Source organism: Chiloscyllium punctatum, chromosome 20 (genome assembly GCF_047496795.1).
Source record: "Chiloscyllium punctatum isolate Juve2018m chromosome 20, sChiPun1.3, whole genome shotgun sequence".
Taxonomy (NCBI): domain Eukaryota; kingdom Metazoa; phylum Chordata; class Chondrichthyes; order Orectolobiformes; family Hemiscylliidae; genus Chiloscyllium; species Chiloscyllium punctatum.
The window spans coordinates 81,288,223-81,313,075 of record NC_092758.1 but is presented as its reverse complement, the minus strand read 5'-3'; the positions used below and the strand labels follow the sequence as shown (position 1 = coordinate 81,313,075).

General features: G+C 41.9%; 1 long non-coding RNA gene across 1 annotated transcript in view; it reads right to left on the bottom strand.

Annotated features, from left to right (window-relative positions):
- LOC140491808 (uncharacterized) overlaps window positions 1–24,633 on the bottom strand; it is a 42,104-nt gene extending 17,471 nt beyond the window's left edge. The window contains exons 1-3 of the long non-coding RNA XR_011963434.1: window positions 24,565–24,633; window positions 20,665–20,947; window positions 15,434–15,520 (exon numbers count right to left, since the gene is read on the bottom strand). This is a non-coding gene — a long non-coding RNA (uncharacterized lncRNA). The remainder of the gene's footprint in view (window positions 1–15,433; window positions 15,521–20,664; window positions 20,948–24,564) is intronic.
- Window positions 24,634–24,853: the final 220 nt, after the last annotated feature.

Below are 24,853 nucleotides of genomic sequence, written 5' to 3'. Positions count from 1 at the left end.
GAGGCAACTTTTATTTGAGAACTGGTTGGTGGGGTTTAACAGAAATTTCCAGTTGAATAGAATAGATAAGATCAATGCTCAGACTCAATGCCACACTGCGAAAAGGATGATAGTTGTATTTACTGAGGGCACATGGATGAAAGAATCTGAAGGACATGCAATCTAAATATTCATTCACGTGGAGAAGACACTGAATGGACAGACATATTAAAAGCCTTAAGTTGACTTTGAAAAGATCAGAGGATATTAGAGCTTTTGAAGCAGAAGTTAAATGGAAATATGCAAAGCTTTGAAGGAAGGTTATATCATAGTGAATTATTTCAAAGTTCCAGAGGCTGATTAGATTCTCCATATTTCCACCATTCCATTATGTGAGCATTTAAGGAATTAAGGAGGAGGTGGTTAAATTCATTTTTGTCTCTAGTTACATATACCCAAATGCATTTACAAGATGCAGAATGGATGAGTGATGGAAGAAATGGAATTAGAAAGTACAAGTCAGTAAACCCAATTCTGTTCAGGGAGGCAGTGGTGTAGTGGTACTATCCATAACATACAGGAGCATAACTAGACCATTTGACTCAGTGGGTCGGCTCTGCCATTCATTCATGACTATGTTTCTCAAACCCATTCTTCTACCTTCTCTCTATAACTCTTGATTCCTTTACTAATCAAGAACCTATCTATCTCTGTCTTAAAGACATATTATGACTTGGTCTCCACAGCCTTCGGTGGCAGTGAGTTCCGCGGATTCACCACCTGAACAAATATCTGGATTGAGGAAAGATTGAACGGGTTGGACTGGTATCCATTGACGAAATCCTTCAACATCTCAATACTATAGAGTCAGCTCCTCACTCTGAGTCTGTGCCATCAGGTCCTTGTCTCTCCTACTAATGGAAACATCTTCTCTACGTTCAGTCTATTCAGTTTTCTCAGTATTCTGTAAGATTCATTAAGATACCCCCGAATCTTTCTAAACTCAATCAAGTACAGACCCAGAGTCCATGGGTAACCTATGTTTAATATCACTCGGCTTGTAATTCAGTGGACCCAAGGTCCTCAACTGCTCCTCATATGACAAGCCCTTCATTGCCAGGATCATTCTTGTAAACCTCCTCTGTACCCATTCCAACACCAGCACTTCCTTAGATATGGAGCTCAAAACTGCTCACAATACTCCAAATGTGGTCTGACCAGAGCCTTATACAGCCTCAACAGCACATCTCTGCTCTTGCATTCTAGACTTCTTGAAATGAATACTAACATTTCATTTGCCTTCCCAACTGCTAACTGAATCTACATTTTAACACTAAGAGAATCCTGAACTAGGACTCCCAAATCCCTTTGAGCTTCAAATTTCTGAAGCCTTTCTCCATTTCGAAAATTGTCTACACCTCTACTCTTCCTATCAAAGTGCATAGTCTCTCAATTTCCCTTTTTTGTTTTCCACCTGCTACTTTTTTGCCCATTTTCATAGTGTGACCAAGTCCTTCTACAGCCTCCCCACTTCCTCAACATTAACTGTCCCTCCACCTATCTTTGGGTCATCTACAAACTTAACAATATCATGCTCAGCTCCTTCATCCAGATCATTAAATGTATAACATGAGTAGTTGTGGTCCCAACATGGACTCTTGCGGAATTCTACTAGTCACTGGCTGTCATCCTGAAAAAGATTGTCTTGCCCCTTCTGCCAATCAGCCAATCCCTTGGCCATGCCAGTGCTTTGTTCCTAACACCATGGACCCCTTATCTTATTTAGCAGGTTACTCTGCAGCATCTTGTCAAGGCCTTCTGGAAATCTAAATAGGTCACATCTACTGGTTCTCCTTTGTCTAACTATCTTGTTACATACTCAAAAACATCTAACAGATTTGTCAGGCATGGCCTATCCTTGGTGAAGCTGTGCTAACTCAGCTCTATTTTACCATGCATTCCCAAGTACTCTACCATCTCATACTTAATAATGGACTCTAATGAACTCTATTCCTGGCTAGTAATACTCTGGGGACTTTTGAAACCTACCAAGTTGGAATTTGCATTTTAAAAATTAGGAATTTAGAAATCCATGCAGTTCCCTTTAGGAAAATAAATCTCTCACCTTTGCCCAGCTTGGCCTTTATGTATACTCTACACCCACACCTATGTGGAAAGTGAGGACTACCGATGTTGGAGATCAGAGTCAAAAGGTGTGGTGCTGGAAAAGGTAAACCATTCAGGCAGAGTCCGAGGAGCAGGAGAGTTGATGTTTCGAGCATAAGGTCTTCATCAGGAGAATGGGGTTGTGAAATTTATTACTCATGATTGAATGGCTGAGCAGACTCAATGGGCTGAATGGCCTAATTTCTACTCCTATGTCTTATGGTCTTATGGATATGTCTCACTGGCAGGACAATCCAAGCAGAGTTGGTGGCAGCACAGTGTTATAGTGTTGGGAGGGAGTTGCCTTAGGAGTCCCAACATTGACACCATGCCCTTGAGGGCTTGTGGCATCTTGTCAAATGTGCGGAATGAGACCTCCTGCTGGTTACCATGTACTGCCCTTGCCCATACTGCCCCTCAGCTGATGAATCAGCACTCTTCCACATCAAGCGGCACTTGGAAAATGGACTGAGTGCTAAATGAGATAGATTTCAAACAGATCTAGCTATTCAAGACTGGGCGCCCATGAGGAGGTATGGGTCATCAGTCAGACTCAATTTTACTGAAACAATCTGGGAGGGTTTCAGTGATGGTAATGCCATTGTATATTGAGGGGTGATGGTTGGATTCTGTCTTTTTGGCCAGGTCATTGCTGGCACATGTGTGGCATGAATGTTGCTTGACACTTGTCAATCCAAATCTTAATATTATCCAGGTTTCGCTGCATTTCGACATGGATTGTTTCAGTATCTGAGGAGTCACAAGTAGTGCTGAACATTGTGCAATCATCAGTGAACATTCTCACATGTGATGTTAGGAGCAGTGCTCCTGAAGGTTGTACTTTCAAATAAACCTGTTGGACTATAACCTGGTGTCATATCATGTTTAACTTTGTCCACCCCAGTCCAATACTGGCACCTCCACATCTGATGTTGTAATGGAACAAAGATCATTGTTGAAGCAGCAGAAAATGGTTGGGCCTATTACATTACCCTGAGGAACTCCTGCAGAGGTGTCCTGGAACTGAGATGCCTGACACCCAACAACCACAACTATCCTCCTTTGGTATTAGGCATGACTCCCACTAGCAGAGAGTATTCCTCCTGGTTTCCATTTGCCTCAATGATTTAAATATAAAGAGGAAGCTAGAGTTTGATTTTTACTAAGAAAAGTTGAAATGTTTTAGAAAGTTATCAAGGTTAGAAGTGTGATTAAGACTCAAGGCAAATTTAGTAAGCTGTTGGAAATCTGAGAGGAGATGGAAGGTCTGACTGAAGGGAGCTAAGATGAACACATTAAACATGAACACTGATCCCCTTTAGATCAGTGATATGTAACCTGCCACAGTTCCCATTGTTTCGAATGAGGGCTTAAAACAAGTGATATCAGGTAATGATAAAACAAATTTGAGCTTATTTTTGCGATAACACTTCTTTCAAACACCCAACACTAACATCGTGGTAGTGTTGAATTTTGCCCCTCTATTGAATATGTGAAAAAAGTTTATTTGGGGGTAGAAAAACATCTCCCTTTGTTTCCTGATCCTTTTAGATGCCTTCTTTCATGACATTGTCAATCCTTCTATTCTTATATCAAGTCACTGCTCTTCATTTGGGAAATTAAAAGTAGTCGCCATAGTCCTAGAAGACCACAGGACTGCTTTCTCGTTAGAGAAGTACGATTGGTAGTGAGTTCAACCTGAAGACAATCATATCTCAGGCAAGGGGTGAGGTTGGGAAGGGGGTAACTGCCAAATTAGACAACCATCATCTAGCCCCAGCACAAACCAGGAATCACCACTTAGATATTCCTTGTCTTAGTAGATTGGCCTCAAATTGATGTGATGGTTTTATACTGAAATAAAGCAAAGGACTGTGGATATTGGAGATCTGAAACAAAAACAGAAATTGCTGGAGAAACTCAGCAGATCTGGCCATATCTGTGGGAAGAAAGCAGAGTCAGTATGTTGAGGTCATCGACTGTTAATTAGAGCTAGTAGCAGCGAGAAAAAAGTGGTATTTATGCTGAATGTGAAGTCAGAGGTGGGGGCACAGGGAGAGGTGAGCACCTGTGTGGAGATGGAGCCTGGTAAGAAAGAGAGGGAGGGGGAGAGCGAGAGAGAGATAGATAAAAGGGGTAGGTAAACAAAAGGATTGTGGATAGCAGGCCAGGACAGAAGAAGAGCTGAATAAGTGACAATAACAGTGGGAGAAAATAAGTGAGCTGTACTGAATGCAACCCATATAATGTGACCTAGGAGCACATGAGAATAGATGCTAAAATATGGTATAAGCAACACATGCCATAACAGGACTAGGTATAGGGTAGATGAAAAACATGGAAGGATAGAATCACACCCTAACTTTATTGACACAAGAACAGAAATTTCTGGAAAAGCTCAGCAGGTCTGGTAGCTCTTGCAAAGAAAAATCAGGTTAATTCTTCAAGTTGAGTGACCCTTCCTCAGAACTCTAAATTTATTGAACGCAGTGTTGCGTTCTGGAGGCTGCAGGGTTCCCAAGCGGAAAATGAGATGCTGTTCTTCCAGTTTGAACTTCGCCTCGCTGGAGCCCGAAACGTTGATTGAATGAAGTACAGGCTAACTGCTGCTTCACCTGGAACATGTGCCTGGGGCCTTAGATGATGAGGGAAGAGGGAAACAGTCAGGTATCACACTTTCTGCGATTGCATGGGAAGGGGCCGTGAGGAAATGTTAGGAATGGAGGAGGAGTGGACCACAGTGTCCCAAAGGGAACTGTCCCTTTTTTGATTCAGTCATAGGACTTGTGTATCGCTGGCTGGACAACATTTATTGCCTGTCCCTTACTGCCCTTGAACTGAAAGACTTGCTAAGCCAGGACAGGGTGAGAATGACAGATTTCCTTCCCTGAAGGACATTAGTGAGCCAGATGTGTTTTTCAGACAATTGCCAATGTTTTCACGGGCTCTTACTTTTAGATTTTATTTTACTGAATTCAAATTCCACCATCAGTCCAGAATGTGACCCCATGTTCCCAGAACCTTAGCTGAGTTTCTGGATTAATTGAAGGACTTTTGCCCGAAACGTCAATTTTCCTGCTCTCCGGATGCTGCCTGACCTGCTGTGCTTTTCCAGCAACACTCTGATCTAAACTCTGGTTTCCAGCGTCTGCAGTCCTCACTTTTGCCTTCTGGATTAATAGTTGAGTGAAAATACCACTAGGTCATTATCTCCCCTGTAGAATGCTGACAATTTTCTGATGGCTTTATACGACAGGCTGTGAGGCAATCCAGTGACTCCTGTTTTAAATTGACTTCTGTGGAAATCAGGTGAGAGAAGCTGAGGGGAAAATGGAAAATTCTGCATTCAAAACAGTCACCCAGATTTCCCTGGCCCTTACTGCTCTAAGACATTGTCTCTGAAACCTTCAAAAAAATGGGGCTCTTTAAGAGGACAGAAATAGAAAGTCTAATAGAAACTTGTGACAATTAGTTTCATAATTTGAGAGAAATTCAATCCTGCACATTAGGGTTTAAAAGGTATTGTATCATTTAATCATTGGAGAGTTTAGTGGAGGTTTTCCCATTTCATATTTTTAACAATAATCCAATTAATTTTAAACTGAACAAATTTAGCTTTATGAATATGGAATACAGCCAGATGTAAAAGAAGATTAATTATAAACTCTTTCAGATGGCATTTTTCCAAATTAAAGTGTCAAATTGCATCTGCAATCTTTATTTTTTGCAGCATGTTAGAAGTAGTGAAGATTACATAGACTGATTTCATTCTAAGCCATTTCGGTCACCAAAACACAACAAAAAATGCAGCTAGCTGGTTTGGATTATTGAATATCGCATTGTGTGAGTGGGATGTTAAGTCACATCTGCAACATGAAGGAGAGTGTGGTGTTCTACTGCTATCCTGGCCGACTTTCTTCTCTCAACCAATATCACCATCAAAATAAAGTTAAAAATCACTCAACACCAGGTTATAGTCCAACAGGTTTATTTGGAAGCACTAGCTTTTGGAGTGCCGCTCCGATGTCAGTAACTAGGAAGGAGCACCGCTCCACGAGCTAATACTTCCAAATCAACCTGTTGGACTAACACCTGGTGTTGTGTGATTTTTAACTTTGTCCACCCCAGTCCAACACGGGCTTCTCCACAGCATGACCATCAAAATAAGAACAATACCAAGACTCTTCACAGTGTGACCATCTTAAATGAGGAATAGTTACTATGTTTGCCCACATAACAACAACGATTGCCTTTCAAGGTAACTAATCTGTGAAGAAATTTACATTATCATGAAAAAAGTCATTAAAAATGCAAGTGTTTCTTCATGCATGGAAAGTGTCATGTCAATACCTCCTCTGGTCCCCAATGGACAATGACATATGCTGTGGAAACAAATTCATAAGGTGGACTGCATAGTGTTCAATATTAATAGACATTGCCAGGGTTGGAGGGCTGGAGCTTTAGGGAGAGGCTGTTTTCCCTGGTGCATTGGAGGCTGAGGGGTGACCTTACAGGGGTGGCACATGGCTCAGTGGTTAGCACTGCTGCCTCACAGCACCAGGGTCCCAGGTTTGATTCCAGCCTCAGGTGACTGTCTGTGTGGAGTTTGCACATTCTCCCCGTGTCTGCGTGGGTTTCCTCCGGGTGCTCTGGTTTCTTCCCACAACTCAAAGATGTGCAGGTCAGGAAAATTGGCCATGCTAAATTAGTCAGAGGGTAGTGGGTCTGGGTGTGTTACTCTTCGGAGGGTCGGTGTGGACTCGTTGGGCCGAAGGGCCTGTTTCCACACTGTAGGAAATCTAATCGTTATAAAGTCATGAGGGGCAGGATAGGGTAAATAGACAAGGTCATTTCACTGGAGTGGGGAGTCCAGAACTAAAGGGCATTGCTTAAGGTGAGACAAGAAAGATTCAAAAGGGACCTAAGGGGAAACTTTTTTACGCAGTGGGTAGTGCGTGTATGGATTGAGCTACCAGAGGAAATCGTGGAGGCTGGTACAATTACATCATTTAAAAGGCATCTAGATGGGTGCATGAATAGGAAGGGTTTAGAGGGATATGGACCAAGCATTGGCAAATAGGACTAGATTAACTTAGGGTATGTGGTCGGCATGGGTGAGTTTGACCAAAGGGTCTGTTTCCGTGCTGTACATCTCTATGACTCTAGGACAGCTTGCAGCCAGATACTTTGACACACGGTAACATTGGAGAAACCTTCATGAGGCACTGGAGTCCAGTCAGTCAGCCTACGAGCTGACAAAGAACATACTACTTCTTTCAAGGAAGGTCCACCAAACTATGTAGTGGCAAAGTCACCTTCCCCTGGAATCAATCCCCCTGGGGCAGAAGTCCCACTCAGTGAGGGTGGCTGGTCAGGCTGAGACCTACAGTTTCACTACTCATTACGGCCTCAGAGGGGGGTGGTGGTTGCTGCAAAGCGAGTTCACAAGACTCTCAAGATTGTGGAAGATCAGAACAAAGATACAGGAAGTTTGGGGTGTGGAAGGAGTTTCTTGTGTTGGGGATTATGGAGAGAGGAATCTGGAGCCGGGGAGCAAGGGCAGGGAAGTGGCACCCATAGCGCTCCCTTCATTGTCTGATTTACATTTCCTTGATCAGGCACTGGTTGCTTTTGATGGGACATGCCCCCCTCCCACTGCACAAACCCTACCCTCCAATAACACATGCCCCTCTCCACCACCACTGTCTCTCCATAAAAGGTAATAAGCAGGCCACACAGTTTTATCTGTTATACATGCTACTCAGCAGCTGACCCATTCGTAGCTAGGTTAGTCCCAGCGGTGGTGGTACGAAACCCTTAAACAGCCCTGATCCAGCCACTTAAGGATTTTATTTGGTGGTGGGGCAGTCAGATCACCCAAAGGGCTTCCCACCAGGAACTGAATTCTGGTGAAGGTTTGGTTATGCCACCATCTTTCCAAATTAAGTGCCCTTCCGGCTCCAGGATCATCAGTTCTGGTGAAGAATTGCGAGCCGAGGACCCAACCCTCGTGTCAAATCTTGCACCAAGTATAAGAACTGTTTCTCACCTAAGACACTGGGGTAGCCAATGGCATGGGCCTTTCCCCACACTCGTTGTTGAACCATTTTATTCAAGAAGCAATTTAGGAATTGGAACAGACTAAGCAGCTGCACAATCCTGATCTGCTGTTTAATTAGATTTTGGTTGATACCCAACCTCCGTTTACTTGTGTTGTGTCGGTGCTTAAACATTCTTCTCCAAAAGAAAACTCTGTTTTGACACTTTTAATTGATCCTGAAGCAGAACAGTGTTTTTGGGAAAGAGTTATAGACTTCCATGACCTTTTGTTTAAAGATGAATTTCTGAAATCACTCCAGAATGGCTTAAGTCTAATTTTAAGTTTATGCCCCTTGGTTCTGAGCTTGCTGGACTAGAGAAAAAGATTTATTACTATTTAGCCTATCAACCCCTTTAATCAAGCATACATCTCAATTACCTCCTACTTGAATGTAAATCTATGCAAACCATCCTAATCGATCACCATTTTTGCACTGGGACTAATGCTAATAAGTCTGCATTTCTCCAACTTCAAAGTCAATGTATTTTCCTGAAAGTGAGGTTTCCAGAACCAGTACACCAGGTGAAACCCAACCAGTGATTTATAGGAACTGGGACATAGCTTCAGACGCTTTGTATTCAAACCTTTGAGATAAAGACCAATACTCTACTCAGCCTTTCAATTATTTATTGTACCTGTCCACAGTGTCTATCTGGATCGAAGCAAGTCCTTGAGACAGAAAACCAAGCCACCTTCGTTTGTGAATAGACTTTATTGGCTATTCCGTCTTGTAGCTCTTTCCAACCCAATGAAACAGGTGCTCACCAAGCAATACCTGTAAAGGGACTCTGAATAAAGAGCAAATGTTCAAAGCGTATTTAAAATTAAACTAAAATGTCATTTTGGGGGCTAATATCCTGCATTCCAGCCCCTCAGAGCTTAGTTGCAGAAGGTATTCACTACACGTATATGTTCTGACAACTAATAGAATCCCTTCAGTGTGCAAGAAGGCCATTTGGTCCATCATGTCCACACAGGCCCTCCCACCAGCATCCCACCCAGACTCCACCATCCCCCACCCTTCTAACCCCACATTTCCCATGGCTAGTCCACCTAGCCTTCACATCCCTGAACACTATGGGCTACTTAGCATGGAGGACCCGGAGCACCTGAAGGAAACCCACACATGTATGGGGAGAACGAACAACTCCACACAGTGTGGAATTGAACCTGGATCCCTGGTGCTGTGAGGTGCTGTGAGGCTAACCACTGAGCCACCCATCTAATAGTCACCATCTATTATAAATAAAAGCATTCACGAACTTAGTAATGTGATTACCGGACTATAACAGATTATCTGCGTTTCATTAAATTCAGACTTCTGATTACAATGTTTCCAAAACTAATCAAAGAAATAAAATGTCCTTTTTTCCTTCTGTGGTAACGTTATAATACAATCATTAACAGACCTTGTATTGTCTATTCATTTAAAAAAACCTAAATTGTTTCACCTCAATGGCAAATCAGGCACTGTTACTCCTCGAATCATCACAAAAGCCAAAGATTTTTAAAAATAAGTAGGACTCCCCAATTTATTTACCTTTTAGACTCAGATTGACAGAAATCACAAGCCAGGTTTCTGAATACAACAAGACTTAATATTTATGACACAACTACACACAATATCTTTTTCCTCAAGCTAGTGGAGTCCAAATCTAGAGGGCATAAGTTTAAGGTGAGAGGGGAAAGATTTTAAAGGGAGCAAAGTGGCAAACCTTTCACACAGAGGATGGTGTGTACATGGAATGAGCTGCCAGAGGAAGTGGTGGGGGCTGAAACAATTACAGTATTTAAAAGGCATCTGGTTGGGGATATGAAGAGAAAGTGTTTAGAGGGTATGGGTGAAATGCCTGGCAAATGGGATTATATTAATTTAGGATATCTGGTCAGCGGGAACAAGTTGAACCAAGGTGTCTGTTTCCATGCTGTATATCTCTCTGACTCCATGACAACTTGCTGCCAGATACTTTGACACATGGTACCATTGGAGGTACCTTCATGAGGCACTGGAGTCCAGTCAGTCAGCCTAAGAGCCGATAAAGAACATGCTACCTCTTCCAAGGAAGGTCCACCAACAAACAATGCACCAGTAGTAAAGCATTCAGAGCACCTTACCCTAGATTCAAGCCCTCTATGAACTGTTGGCTTATAACTCCACCAATAAAAAGTGATCAGTGACAAACACACTCACCTCCCCCACCAGCCCACACCAATTATCAGTTAGAAAATTAACTAATGCCTTCAGTCCAGTATTTATCCATTTCATTTTGGGGTCAGTTAGCTAAGTTGGCTGGTTTGCATTGTGATGCCAACAGTGGTGACTCGAGTCTAGCACTGACTGAGGTTAACATTCTCCTTCCCAATTGCCCTGTTTACCTGAGGCAGAGTGATGCTCAGGTTAAACTACCAACTGTTGTCCCTCTCTAATGAGAAAGAAGCCTCATGGTGGCAACTTTACCGTTTATCATTTATCCATGACCTTGTTTATTATCACATTTTTCTCTTTATAATGTGTTATTTTAGAGTGACTACAAACTTCAGGATGAAAATTCTAGTTTTTCTTCATCCATGACTTCAAGTCCATTGCGTCAACCTAATTGAAGTCTCGTGTTAATGAGTGATTTACTTTCAGGTGTGATGGTGTTGATTTTATTTTAAACATACCTAACATTTCGTCAGAGAAAATTGGTTACGTCCCTTTGACACTGCTATAGTAGAATAACTTAAGTGTTTGGCACTCTACTGATTATTAGAGAGTTGAAAAGAATCACTAGGTGGCACCAAATGCCTGAATTAAGTGCTGTTTATTTTTTACCATCGAAGCCAGATCCAATCTCTGTGACTACTTAAGTGTTCTGCTGTGCGCAGTTTGCTGATCTCAGCACCAGCAGCAGGCTGGACATTAAAATTGGTCTCAGCACCCCTGGATGCACCTTGGGGAGGGGAGGGCAAATAAATCAGGCAGGGTTCCTGCCTCCAGTCATTACTGAGTAATCAATGTCTGTGCATGTATGTCCATGTGAATGGCAAGTGCGACTGGGATAATGGTTGGCCGTATTTGGTGACTCAGTCTTCAACTCCACATGTGGCCACTTATGCTGTCCTGAAGCATACCTCTGCAATACATTCCCTTTCAGAAACCATGGGGGAAAAGAAACCTCGATAATGATCGAGATTCAGAGCATGACGCAGCACATAAAAAGTTCTTTTGACTCATTGTGCCCAGTGCCAAGTCTCTAAAAAAGTCACCAATTAGTCCCATTTCCAAAAGCAATCTGGTTCATTTCACTTTTACTTGTAAATTATGCACCATTAAAACTGAATGATAATTACTAAATAGTGATATGAAACTAGAAAATACGCCACACAGAGCATGCACTTATTTATCAGTGGAATCTAATATGGCTTAAATGAAAGACTGCACCTTTCAAACTTATTTTTAGTGCTTAATAAAATCCACAGCTCCGTCACTTTGCTAAGTTTCTTTCTTCCTGACTCATGAATACACCACGAGTAAACCCTGTTCTATCCAAATGTCCAATTCTCAGCAGCATTAGTGGTTCTTTAACTTTCTCATTTGTTAGCGATTTAGATAGTAGGGTAGATCAGTTAGTTCAGTTGGCTGGATGGATAGTTCATTATACAGAATAATGCCAACAGTGTGGCTTCAATTCCTGCACGAGCTGAGTTTACCATTAAGGACGCTCCTTCTCAACCTTTCCCCTTGCCTAAGGTGTGGTGACCTTCAGATTAAACCACCACTAGTTGTCTCTCTGCCTCTAATGCCATTGTAGCCCTGTGATCAGGTAGCAACTTTACCCTAATCATTACTTAGCTAGTATAAAAAGACCCACTTTACCACTGACTGGTCTCACTCACTTTTGCTTTCTACACAGAAGAAATTCAGCAAAATTGATGGGAACTTATGAATATTTGCTGCTTTTTCACAACCAAATGTAATAAATCTATGTGTGTTATGTATTTAAATTAGATGTAAGTAACTTATTAGTTCATGCCAGAAGCAAAAGTTGACAATTTTCATATTATAAAGCTGAAAGGGAACCATGCTTGTTTAATGCTCTATCTAAAATGTGCTATGAAATCATCACAACAATCTTTTCTGAGAAACCAAACTCACCTTACAGCTATATTAAACAAATTGGAGAATAACATAAACATTGCTTAGAGAAGTACACTGTTGTGGCTCACACTCTGACGACCCATAGAGTCATAGAGATGTATAGCATGGAAACAGACCCTTCAGTCCAATTCGTCCATACAGACCAGATATCCTAACCTAATCTCGTCCCATTTGCCAGCACTTGGCCCATATCCCTCCAAACCCTTCCTATTCAAATACCCATCCAGATGCCTTTTAGATGCTGTAATTGTACCAGCATCCACCACTTCATCTGGCAACTCATTCCATACACGCACAACCCTCTGTGTGTAAAACTTGCCCTTTAAGTCCCTTTTATATCTTTCCCTTCTCACCCTAAACCTATGCCCTCTAGTTCTGGAATCCCCCACCCCAGGGAAAGGACCTTGTCTATTTACCCTATCCTTGCCCCTCATGATTTTATAAATGTCTTTAAGGTCACCCCTCAGCCTCCGACGCTCCAGGGAAAACAGTCCCAGCCTATTCAGCCTCTCCCTGTAGCTCAAATCCTCCAACCCTGGCAACATCCTTGTAAATCTTTTTGGAACCCTTTAAGTGTCACAGCATCCTTCCAATAGGAAGGAGACCAAAATTGCACACAATATTCCAAAAGTGGCCTAACCAATGTCAACAACATGACCTCCCAACTCAATACTCTGACCAATAAAGGAAAGCATACCAAACACCTTCTTTACTATCCTATCTACCTCTGAGGAGAAAGTGAGGACTGCAGATGCTGGAGATCAGAGCTGAAAATGTGTTGCTGGAAAAGCGCAGCAGGTCAGGCAGCATCCAAGGAACAGGAGAATCGACACTTCGGGCATCAGCCCTTCTTCAGGAATGAGGAAAGTGTGTCCAGCAGGCTAAGATAAAAGATAGGGAGGAGGGACTTGGGGGAGGGGCGTTGGGAATGCGATAGGTGGAGGGAGGTCAAGGTGAGGGTGATAGGCCGAAGTGGGGTGGGGGCGGAGAGGTCAGGAAGAAGATTGCAGGTTAGGAAGGTGGTGCTGAGTTCGAGGTTTGGGACTGAGACAGGGTGGGGAGAGGGGAAATGAGGAAACTGGAGAAATCTGAGTTCATCCCTTGTGGTTGGAGGGTTCCCAGGCGGAAGATGAGGCGCTCTTCCTTCAACCATCGTGTTGCCATGGTCTGGTGATGGAGGAGTCCAGGGACCTGCATGTCCTTGGTGGAGTGGGAGGGGGAGTTGAACTGTTGAGCCACAGGGTGGTTGGGTTAGTTGGTCCGGGTGTCCCAGAGGTGTTCTCTGAAACGTTCCGCAAGTAGGCGGATCTACCTCTGACTCAATTTCAAGGAACTATGAACCTGCATTGCAAGGTCTCTTTGTTCAGCAACATGTCCTAGGACCTTACCATAAAGTGTTTAGTCCTGCTCTGATTTGCTTTCCCAAAATTCATGTTGCACAAGTGGGAGCTGAGTGACATTCTGTGAGCAGTGTAGATGAGGGTTCTGGCCTGTTGTCTCACGTGGCCTCAGCCATGACATTGCACATTGGTGAGTTGCATTTGGATGCCTGCAGGATCAGCTGAAGGAACTGGCAGTAGACAAAGGGCCACACTTTGAGAATGACTATGCTCGATAGCAGTGAGGGGCAGAAGCCCTGGCTTGTAGCCAGCAACGTGGCCTGTGGATCCAGAAGCCAAATGCAGTATCACTTCTGCTCCCACAGTTTAGGGAAGCTCACTCAGCAAGGGTAATGCATCAAAACAGGAGTCCTCTATTCTGTACAACACAGTATAAATTGGATGGCAATAATATTCAAAATTCCACTGGGAGGGCTTCCTGCTTGCCCTTAAGACAGCAAGAATCCAATGATCAACATAGCTACTTACTCTTTGACAGGTGAGGAATTTTTTTGTTTAGAATAGAATTTTTTTTCCTTATTGGCCCTGGGAACAGAATGACCTACTTTGTGTTCTCCAAAAAAAATCTCCCCAAACTCTAAATCAAATTACTACATCCACCCCCAACCCCTGCAAACCACACCCCCTCCCGCCCCCGTCTAATCCCGCCCCGGACTCTGCCACTAATTTCCTGATTTCTTTGCAGGGAGTTGTCTGACGTTGCTGCACTGTAGCATTTCCCAAGTTGTTTACATTTTGTTTAAATTCCAAACGCTGATCTGGGGAACTTGCTGAGAGACAGCACTGCACACTGTTGTGGCTCCATTATAGCACTTTGACCTTTCAGCCAGAAGGTTATGGATTTACTTGAATCAGAGGCAAATGAAAATGTAGGCAGCTGCAGGAGTGCTGCATTGTTGGCAGTGATATTTTTAATAAGCGATGTTAAACTCCAGCCATGTTGGGCCTCTGAGATGGGCATAGTACCTTTCTGCCTGGCCAAACTTAATCTCTCAAGCAACATTGACCACAAATGATCGAACCATTATCAGATTGATGCTTATGGGGTCTTGTGTATAATTTGGCTGCAATATTTCCTAAATTACCACAGTGAAAATATGAAGTGAAAAACTAAGTGCAGGATTAGATAGAATAAATGCAGCAAAGACATTCTTGATTACTGGGGATTGCAGGACTATGGGTCACAGTCTAAGGATGCAGGGTAGATCATTTAGGACTGAGATGAGGAGAAATTTCTTCACCCAGAGAGTGAGGAGCCTGTGAAATTCTCTGCCACAGAAACTGATTGAGGCCAAAGCATTGAATGTTTTCAACAAGGAGTTAGATATGGTTTTTAGGGCAACAGTGATTAAAGGCTGTGGGGAGAAAGCAGGAACAGAGGACTGAGTAGGATGAACAGCCATGATCAGATTGAATGGTAGAGCGAACTCAAAGGGCCAATTGACCAACTCTTGCTCCTCTTTTATATGTTTCTATATAAACGAATAGATAGAGAGAGGGAAGAAATGAAAAAAAAAGAATGGGAGATGAGACAAAGCGAAAAGGACAGACTGAAACGAGAGATAAGAAAAGCAGAAAGAAGCAAAGGTGGGCTTAAGGAGAAGAGGGTATGAAAAAGAGAGAAGACAGTGTGGGAAATGTACTTACTTTGTTATAAGGCAATGTAAGAACTGTGATGATTCTTATAGGTTTAAGTTCACCGACACAACGACCTCCTCTGCTCTATTCACTGATCTGTAAGTAAAAATTAATTACTGTTATAGAATGTGAAACAGTCGAAGCCATTAATATACAGAGCTTAGCATTTTCTAAATGGACTTCAAACTGAGTGTGATAATTCACTATGCAGCAGGAAGTGGAATCTTTAAGTAGATGTGGAAGGGGAGACAATTTAAATTTAAAAACTAGGCTGCTGCCAGGCCTCACAGATCACTGACATTAAATATCTGGGCCTTGAGTGTCAATATTTTGTCCCATAGTCATTTTATGTGTCATAGAATTTTGATGTTAAACATAATAAGTTTGAATGAATGACCTTTTAACTTATTTTACATTGACCTGGTCCCTTCATTCACTCTTGTTTGATACAACACAGTATATGGTTACAAACTAGGCCTGTGGGGAATGTGATTCTTAATTTGCCCTTTCAAGTTTCATTATTCATTTTCTCAACATGCACAGTGAGTGATTACTGCTTAACCTAAACCATGTTGAACCAGAAGATTTTACAACCTCGTACATTTGTACAGTTTTAAGTCCTAATGGGATGTGTCTGCTCGCCAGCTGAAGGCACTGACTTGCTGAGGTAAGGAGACACAAGACGTTGATTTTCCTCCAAGTGTGAATTCTACATGTAGGAGCCCAATCCAGGGGCCCAAGTGGGTTCATATAACACCCTGATTGAAACAAGATTGTGCTTTGTGCTGTGATTATAGGCTAAACTCTGAGGCTCAATGCAATCTGGCTAATCTCAAGCTTAATTTTGACTAAATTAATCAGTGGACTTTGTTAGCCATGCATTGAAACAAACATGTCCTATTTTGATTAGCTCAAAAATATTGAATATTGAGTATCTGACAAAACAAAATCACAAGATAGCATTTGGACACACAATGCATGTTCTTGAAGCTGATACATACATATTGCTTTCTTGGTCTTAGCTTTAGTAACATCTTTATCTTTGTTTCAGAGAAAGTCCTGCAAAAGGTTTGAACTCATAAGCTAGACTATCATTCCAGTAAAATAAAGGGCCCATGCACTGACCCTAGAGAAGAGGCAGAGTTCTCCCAATATCTTTCCCACGCCTTCTTCAACCATCAGAAATAAAATCTCAAGTCAACATTGTGTTGCCTACAAGACAACAGTTAGCATACTCCAAAATCAACTCACCTCGTAATTCATTTAGATGCAGCAGAGAAACGTGGGACAAATACAAGAACAGTATTTTCACCCCAACCACCTGTTCAAGGAGTGGAGCTCTGAAAGCTAATGCTTCCAATTAAACCTGTTGGACTATAACCTGGTGTTGTGTGATTTATAACTTTGTTCACCCCAACCTGTATCACTCCTACATTGTTTTGAGTTTGGCTATGAAACTGGGTTTGCTAAATTTAGCTCAGTTCACAACCATCAAATCAGCTGTTACAGGTCTTATCTGTCTGCACTTGGATTGACATTGGCTCACATTACTCAACAAACATCACACAGATTATAAACTGTGATTGTTCTTGAACTCTGACTGTCAGAAACCTCACTTCTGCCCAGGGCTTCACATTAGGTTAAAAATTACACAATACCGGGTTATAGTCTAACAGGTTTATTTGGAAGCACTAGCTTTCGGAGCTCTGCACCTTCATTGGGTAGCTAGCTCAAACAGAAAAAAATATTACTCACCTACCACAAATGATTAGCTCGCACATCCTGAGCAGCTCAGTAAGACTTTATTACATTAATCATCTAACATTTTGACAAACTGCAGCTTTCAGAATGATAGGATATTCTGTTGCTATAAATATTTGACATAACTTAATTGCCATCAGATTTTGTTTGCTGCTAGCTACCTGACAAAGGAGCAGCGCTCCAAAAGCTTGTACTTCCACCTGCATCTCCCCATCATGGTTAACATTAGATGTATAAAAGAGGAGCAGCCATGATAGCCCCTCTTGTTCAACATTGGGTGGCATGGTGGCTCAGTGGTTAATACTGCTGTCTCACAGCTCCAGGGTACAAGGTTCGATTCCAGCCTTGGGTGACTGTCTGTGTGGAGTTTGCACATTTTCCCTGTGTCTGTGTGGGTTTGCTCTGGTTTCCTCCCACAGTCCAAAGATGTGCAGGTCAGGTGAATTGGCCATGCTAAATTGCCCATAGTGTTAGGTGTATTAGTCAGAGGGGAATGGGTCTGGGTGGGTTACTCTTCGGAGGGTCGGTGTGGACTTGTTGTGCCGAAGTGCCTGTTTCCACACTGTAGGGAATCTAATCATTAACACAGAGATTTAGAACATTGAGGTTAATGGTCCTTTCAAAGAAAATTTGACTATTGACAGGGAGAGAACCATTTTCACCAACAATGCTCGAACAGTAGCAGAGAAGGTGTTATATCACCTTCTGCTGGTGGTGCTGTGCAGTTGTAGGCAGTTTGATTGAATCAGCGTCTTCTTTGTAGGATTAAATTCAATTGAGCTCCTTTACTTCTGTTTTGTATAAGTTTGTGAGCAACTGATCTACCTCCACAACCAAATTGCAGTGAGAAGTTAAAATGGTGATCTGAGGTGGAAAGCCAAAATCCTTCACATTGAAGTTTTTGTGCCCTGTGCTCACTGTATAGAGTGGAATAAATTCCCCTTGTGTCTGAATTATTTTCATGTGCTTCTTGAGAGGTGCCAAGGGCAATTGTAAACAATATTTTAAAAATGCACTGATCTTTCTTTTACATGAGTTAAATTCAAAATAGATGGCAAATAGGGGGCAGAGGGAGAGATAAAGCCTATATGACAGGGCCTTTCACAACAAACAAAATCTGATGGTAATTAAGTTATGTCAAATATTTACAGCAACAGAATACCCTATCATTCTGAAAGCTGCAGTTTGTCAAAAGATTAGATGATTAATATAATAAAGTCTGACTGAGCTGTTCAGGGTGTGCTAGCTAATCATTTGTGGTGGATGAGTAATATTTTTTCTGTTTGAGTATTTGTTACAGCTGATTGCTTCTTGGCAGTGGTGTGTTTTGTGGCAGATGTGAATGACATAATGTTCTGACTCTCTGTGGCTGCATCAGGTGCACATCCAAAATCCATGAGAATCTAATCACATCGCACATGAAAGCATCTTGGTCTTTTTCCAGGAGCTCTGGCCTGGAAATCTTAGTAGTGGAAGCAAAATAATTTTTTTAAAATGTAAATATGGTGGCTGGGGGTGAGAAAGGGAGAGAAGGAAAGTCGGTAATATAGTGAGTTAGATATTGAGCTTTAAACCCTATGTCTTGGGGCTTTACTGAAGCTCAAAGTAAAGGGTTTCTTGGAAAAACAGGTTCAGTTTGGTAGAAGAATGCTTGGTTTTAAGTTAAAACATTGTGGATTCTAACTTGTCACCGACCTTAGCCAATTAGCTTAAGCTGACAGGTCAGTCCAGTACTGAGAGAGTGCTGCACAATTCGAAACGTTGCCTTTGAATAGGGCATCCAAAGTGAAGCCCATTTTCCCATCTCAAGTGGATATAAGTGAAATACTTTGAAGCACAGCAGGGAAATTCTTCTCTATCTAGATTAGTGTGGTGCTGGAAAAGCACAGCAGGTCAGGCAGCATCCGAGGAGCAGGAAAATTGATGTTTCGGGCAAAAGCCCTTCATCAGGGCTCTATTCCTGATGAGGGGCTTTTGCCCGAAACTTCGATTTTCTACTCTATTCCTGATGAAGCACTTTTGCCCGAAACGTCGATTTTCCTGCTCCTTGGATGCCGCCTGCCCTGCTGTGCTTTTCCAGCACCACTCTAATCTAGACTCTGGTTTCCAGCATCTGCAGTCCTTGTTTTTAACCTAGTAAATTCTTCTCTATGTCCAGACCAGTATTTATCGCTTAATCAACAAAATCCAAAATACATTAATTGGTCATTCATCTCATTTGTGGTTTTGACAAATAAGTAGTCACAGAAGATCTAGGATGGCTGACATGAGAAAAATAGAAACTTTCAACAGTGGTAGATACTCTTTTTTTTATTTGTTATGGGATACGAGTGTTGTCTAATCACCCAACCTTTGTAAACTGCTGAAGTCCATCAGTTGCAAACTCATCAAAATGTTCTTAGAAAGAGATGTGCAGGATTTTGACCCAGTGACAGTCATGGCAACATAGTAACAAGTCAGCAACAACAGATGGTCTGTGAATTGGATGGGTACTTGTAGGTGGCAGTGATCTCAATTGTCCATTGCTTTTTTCTTTCAATGTGATAGAGCTTGTTGGTCTGGAAAGTATTTTGAAAGAATAGCCTTAGTCTCTAACCTACACTTGTAGTCACCATATGTCTGCTTAAAGGAAGATGGTAGTATGGTGGATTTGTAATCCAGAGCCACAGGCTAATGGTCTCAGAACATTGAACCCCACCAAAGCAGATGGTAAAATTTAATTTTAAAAAATCTTGAATCAAAAGAAGCCAGTCCAGTGGTGACCAGTGTTGACTTTTGTAACAATCCATCTGCTATGCAAATGTTATTTAAGGAAGGAAATTTGCCATTGTTACATGTGACTCTACATGTAACTGCCCTTTTTAATGGCCTAAAAAAACAATCAGTTCAAGGACAGTGAGAGAGGAGCGATAATTGTCAGCTTTGCTCCCATCACATGTAAGTGAATATTGCTGATCCAGCTGAGTTTCTAAGCTGAGGCACAACAATTTGGATTTTGCACTTAGCCATGAATTGTTTGATGCAGACTCTGGTTATCCATTCTCCTCATTAACATATTTGTACTTGATGAACTCAGGTAAATGAAATGTTAATGCCACATGAAAAATATGGGTACAGTTGCTGGGATCAACCTCAATCCAGAAAAATGAACAATTTGTGCAAAGATGCACTTTCGATCTTTTCTGTGTAAGCTTGTCAGCTCCTGCATATCGTGCTCTCCAGCTGGGAAAGCAAGCTTACTAACCATCCTGCACATGAAGTGTCTCACTATGTTACCTGAGGACTTACCTAGACATACCTTTCTAGACATTTCTCTTGTCATAAAGAAATGGTCTAAACAGAGGCCTGCTATTGCAATATTATGCCAATCGGCAAAGGTCTCTAATTAATTACAGGCCCTACAGTTTCATCAGAGGATATTCAGCTATGTTTCATGCCCCAAGTTTAATTCAGAGAAGGAACCCAACTGAGCTGATTACCTCTGAGCTAGAAGAGGGTGCTGTTGAAAGCCATGTTATGTTTCCTTTGAAGGCGCACAGTCTTCAGTCCCAGATGTAGTGCAGGCACTGAAGAAGGTTTATGCCTGAAACATCGACTCTCTTGCTTCTCAGATGCTGCCTGCCCTGCTGTGCCTTTTCCAGTACCACACGTTTTCCACTCTGACTGTCCAGCATCTGCAGTCCTCACTATCTCCTAGTGCAGGCAAGGACATGTTCAAGATATATCTTCTTCCTGACTGATGATCATGAGTGCCATTAATGCCTGCAGAAGAGAAAAGCATGAATTGGTGCTGAAGGAGAGAATTTTGTGTTCATCTGAGAAGAGCAGAATACAATATTCCTGACTGAATTGGTAGCCCACTGGTGTGTCCCCATCAGCACAGGAATAGTATCCTCAGACGAGTTCCATAATCCTAAAACAAGAAAGGAACTTGATCTCTGCTAATCCCCACTGGTCTTGTCTCTCTAAGCATGATTATGGGCTAGTTTCTTTCTCCAATTAAATAAAGAGGTGGCTTCATTATGATGGAAATGGGCACAGGAGCAGCTTATGATCATTCATAAACCATGAGAAGCGGTGAGGTATCCTCAGTGGCTGAGTAGGAAGTGCAGATAGTAGGAGGGGTCGGTGTTTGAGAGGCTGTGGTGGATATGAGCCCTTGAATGGACATGATGCATGTGATGCAGAGGTTTGCAGTCTATCATCCTGGTGAGAGGTGTTTGCAGTGGCAGAGTTTCAGTGTGTGAGGCTCTGTGAGTGCAGTAGTAGAGAGTGTAAGTGCTATTTACTCTTTTGGAGTATGGTAAATTATTGACTTATTTTTTTCCTGCACTGGTCCAATCCCTGTTCATTGAAGCCCTTAGCCAAGGTGCGCTGTCTGCCCAGGCTGGAGGGGTTTGCTGAAATGGCCTTCTTATCTGTTCGGCTGGGAATAGGAATGACCTTCACTCAGGGCCTCTGGCGAACAGCATTTGGAAGGCATTGTCCCTCACCCCGGGAGCCAATGGTGCCTTCTTGGGAGTTTTTGGGTGACCATCTAAAGAGTTGTCCAACTGGCCTTTAATTATGACACAGGAGTGTTTGACCTCAGAAAGTCTCACTATGCAAAACGCCAAATAACCCCTGCATCAATTGGTTTGCGTAGGCAACAAAATGAGACACACATGACCAAGCAACATTGCCCACCTTGAACCATGGTGGACATTACAACATGCTCACCACCATACTTCAAATTCAAATGGGAAACTTCCACCCTGTTCTCATCTCTTTATTAAGCTGGTCATTAATGAGTGAAAACACTTTAACAGTCCTTTCTCCACTTTAAAGAGGAATGCTCAGATCTCCTCTGCAAGATGTCTTTTTGCACAGCTGTTAAAAGCAGGCTGTATGGTACCGGTTGATTTTCTGAGAGAAAGAGAATATAAAAAAATACAAGCATGTATTTCTTGTCACTCTTTTATTTTTGCTGGCATGCAATTGTAAGCTGAGTGAATTACCTCCCATAGAACCCAAGCCAAATAAAAGCAGCAAAGGGAAAAAAACAGTTCTCTCCTTCGGCTCTGATCCAGGTTTCCATTGTGCTAAAGAAAATAAATCCAAGCTGGAACTCAGCAAAGCTCACTGCTAGTTGGCCGCCCAAATTTAAAAAAAATTGTCCTAATGCTTATTCCCCTGTTTTGCCCTAAAGGGCTCCTCATGCCAACCTTCTCTCTAGTTTCCTCTTAACAAGGTTCTGTTTCCCTCACTGGTGCACTGGCTACTTTCAGCCTTCAGAATCTCTCCCAGGATAGAGTTCTTTGTGGCTGAACTTAGAAACAAGTCCCAGAATCCAAACACCGATACTGTCCTTCCTGGATGGTCAGACGCACATACTCCCAAGTGGGAGCTGGATTGGGATTTTGAACAGGAGTCCAGGATGTATTTCCCCTTCCTTAAGTTGGTGATGCAGCAATAATTGCATTCCTCAGAAAAACATTTTCTTGCTACCAGAGTCATTAACATCATCCCTTTACCTTTTACCTCTGGAACTGGGGCTGCCCCCAGCAATATTTGTCCTGAAAACACAATACTAAAGTGAATGAGAAGCTGTCCTTTATCATGTTGTAATGACTTGTGCAATTTTTTACATTGGAGCTGGTAGCTAGTACTTTAATATTTTACATCAAAAATTGTCACTACACCCTAAAATTTGACTCTCCCAATCAATTTTCATGTCTTCTCACTTCTGGCACATTGTTTTGCCGACATTGTTAACACATCTCTGCATGTTTCAGTGTGGAGGGATAGAAATATTTTTCAGAATTTCACAGGCCCCAGGGACAGAAAGAAAGAAAGCATCACTTGTCCTGGTTAAATTTGAAGTGTTGTCAGCTTCAGAGAGATGTAACAATTTTAAGTGGGCGAAATTGTCTTTTTCTAAAGAATAAAGTGACTAGTTCCAATGGTCTTCATTGCCTACTGAAGTAAATTCTGAAATTGAATAATGGCCATTTAATATGTACATCCCAGAGATGAGAACACTTTTAGTGCTCTCTTATGTTTGCAATTGATATGGTATTGATGAAAAAAAAAAATAAATTTAGTTTGGACATTCTTCAAGAATCTGCAATGATTTTCAGCATTTGAGAAGTTAAAATGTGCTCCTTGTATAACGGGTCATTTTTTTCTGAAAACAAAGACTTTTAGCTTGAATATGGCTGACTTCAATGATTCGAGAGTGTGGTGCTGGAAAAGCACAGCAGGTTAGGCAGCATCTGAGGAGCAGGAGAATCGACCTTTCAGGCATAAGCCCTTCATCAGGAATCATCTCCAGCATCTGCGGTCCTCACTTTCTCCTGACTTCAATGATTCCTTGATTGCACCTGATTGATTGACATTGATGTCAATCACGAGAGGATTCTATCATCAGAAAAAAATGACCCCATTTCAGGCGGGCAATTTCACGTACTTTCTTAGCTGTTTTAGCACATTCCTTTCCATTTTTGGAGACTCAGTGCAACCAATTGTCTTCCCAACTCCAAAGCCTTTCTACATAGACAGAGAAAGACTGGAAACCTATGAAGGTGGAGAAGAAAGCTGCCGAAGAAGGAAGGGAAGAGAGGAGGTGTAAGAGAGCTGAAACAAGAAAATACAAATGAGGGAAGAACAGAGGTAAGGATAGCAAATGAGAAAGAGAGGAGAAAGTGAAATGGAATGGGTGAACAGGAGTGTAGAGTTGTTTTGATGATTTAGTAGCACCAACGTGAGCCAGCAGGGCGTGAGAAGCTCAGAGTTCTTTTGTGGAATTCAGCCTGAAAAAGCTTGAAATGGCAGTGCTGGGGTTGAAAAGGTTTGTGCTCCGCTGAATGAGACAGATTTTGGTCGTAATTACTGTCAAGGCTGAACTCTGTCTAAAAAAAATTAAAATAATAAATGATGTTACTCCAGAGCATCAGGAATTTATTACAATAAAATTAGCTGTAACTACGCCCGGTTTGAATATTTTCTTGAAACCACAAACTCACTGCTGAATGCAGGAGCATTGGTAGGATGGCTAATTGCATCCCCCACATTTCAGCAAAAAAAACATTAAATACCAATTAAATGACAAATTGCTACCATTCACATAAACAACACTTTAATGTATTATATATTTATATGTAAATATAAACCTGGAAGTATATAAAATGTATCAAAAACTTGCAAAAATTACAAACTAACCAAAGTCCACATGCCTCATAGGCCGCATACTAAATACCTAACCCACACACCGTACAATGTCCAGACGACTATTGCCATAGCAACCACACCACATACCATTCACAACAAGGAAATGTAGGGCAGCAGGTCAATAAACACTGGCAAATCTTTAAAAAAGTAAACAAAATACTTAAACTTACCAACTATGTTTCCCAAACCTGATTTCCAGCATAAAATATCTCAAGCCAACGAAACTCTAGCCCCAGGATAGAGGCCCACCCTATTCCTGAGCTTCTGGAAAGTTCACACAGAGCAGGAAATGAACCTTATTTGTATGAATCACGATATATTCTCCTGTGACACCACATTTAATATATTAATTTTTCTTCTTTTAAACCACAGAATCACAAAGTTATAGATGCTTCATGTTGAACTGCTTCCAAAAATCTGAAATCAAAATTGCTAAAGCACAGGAATAATGGAAGCATG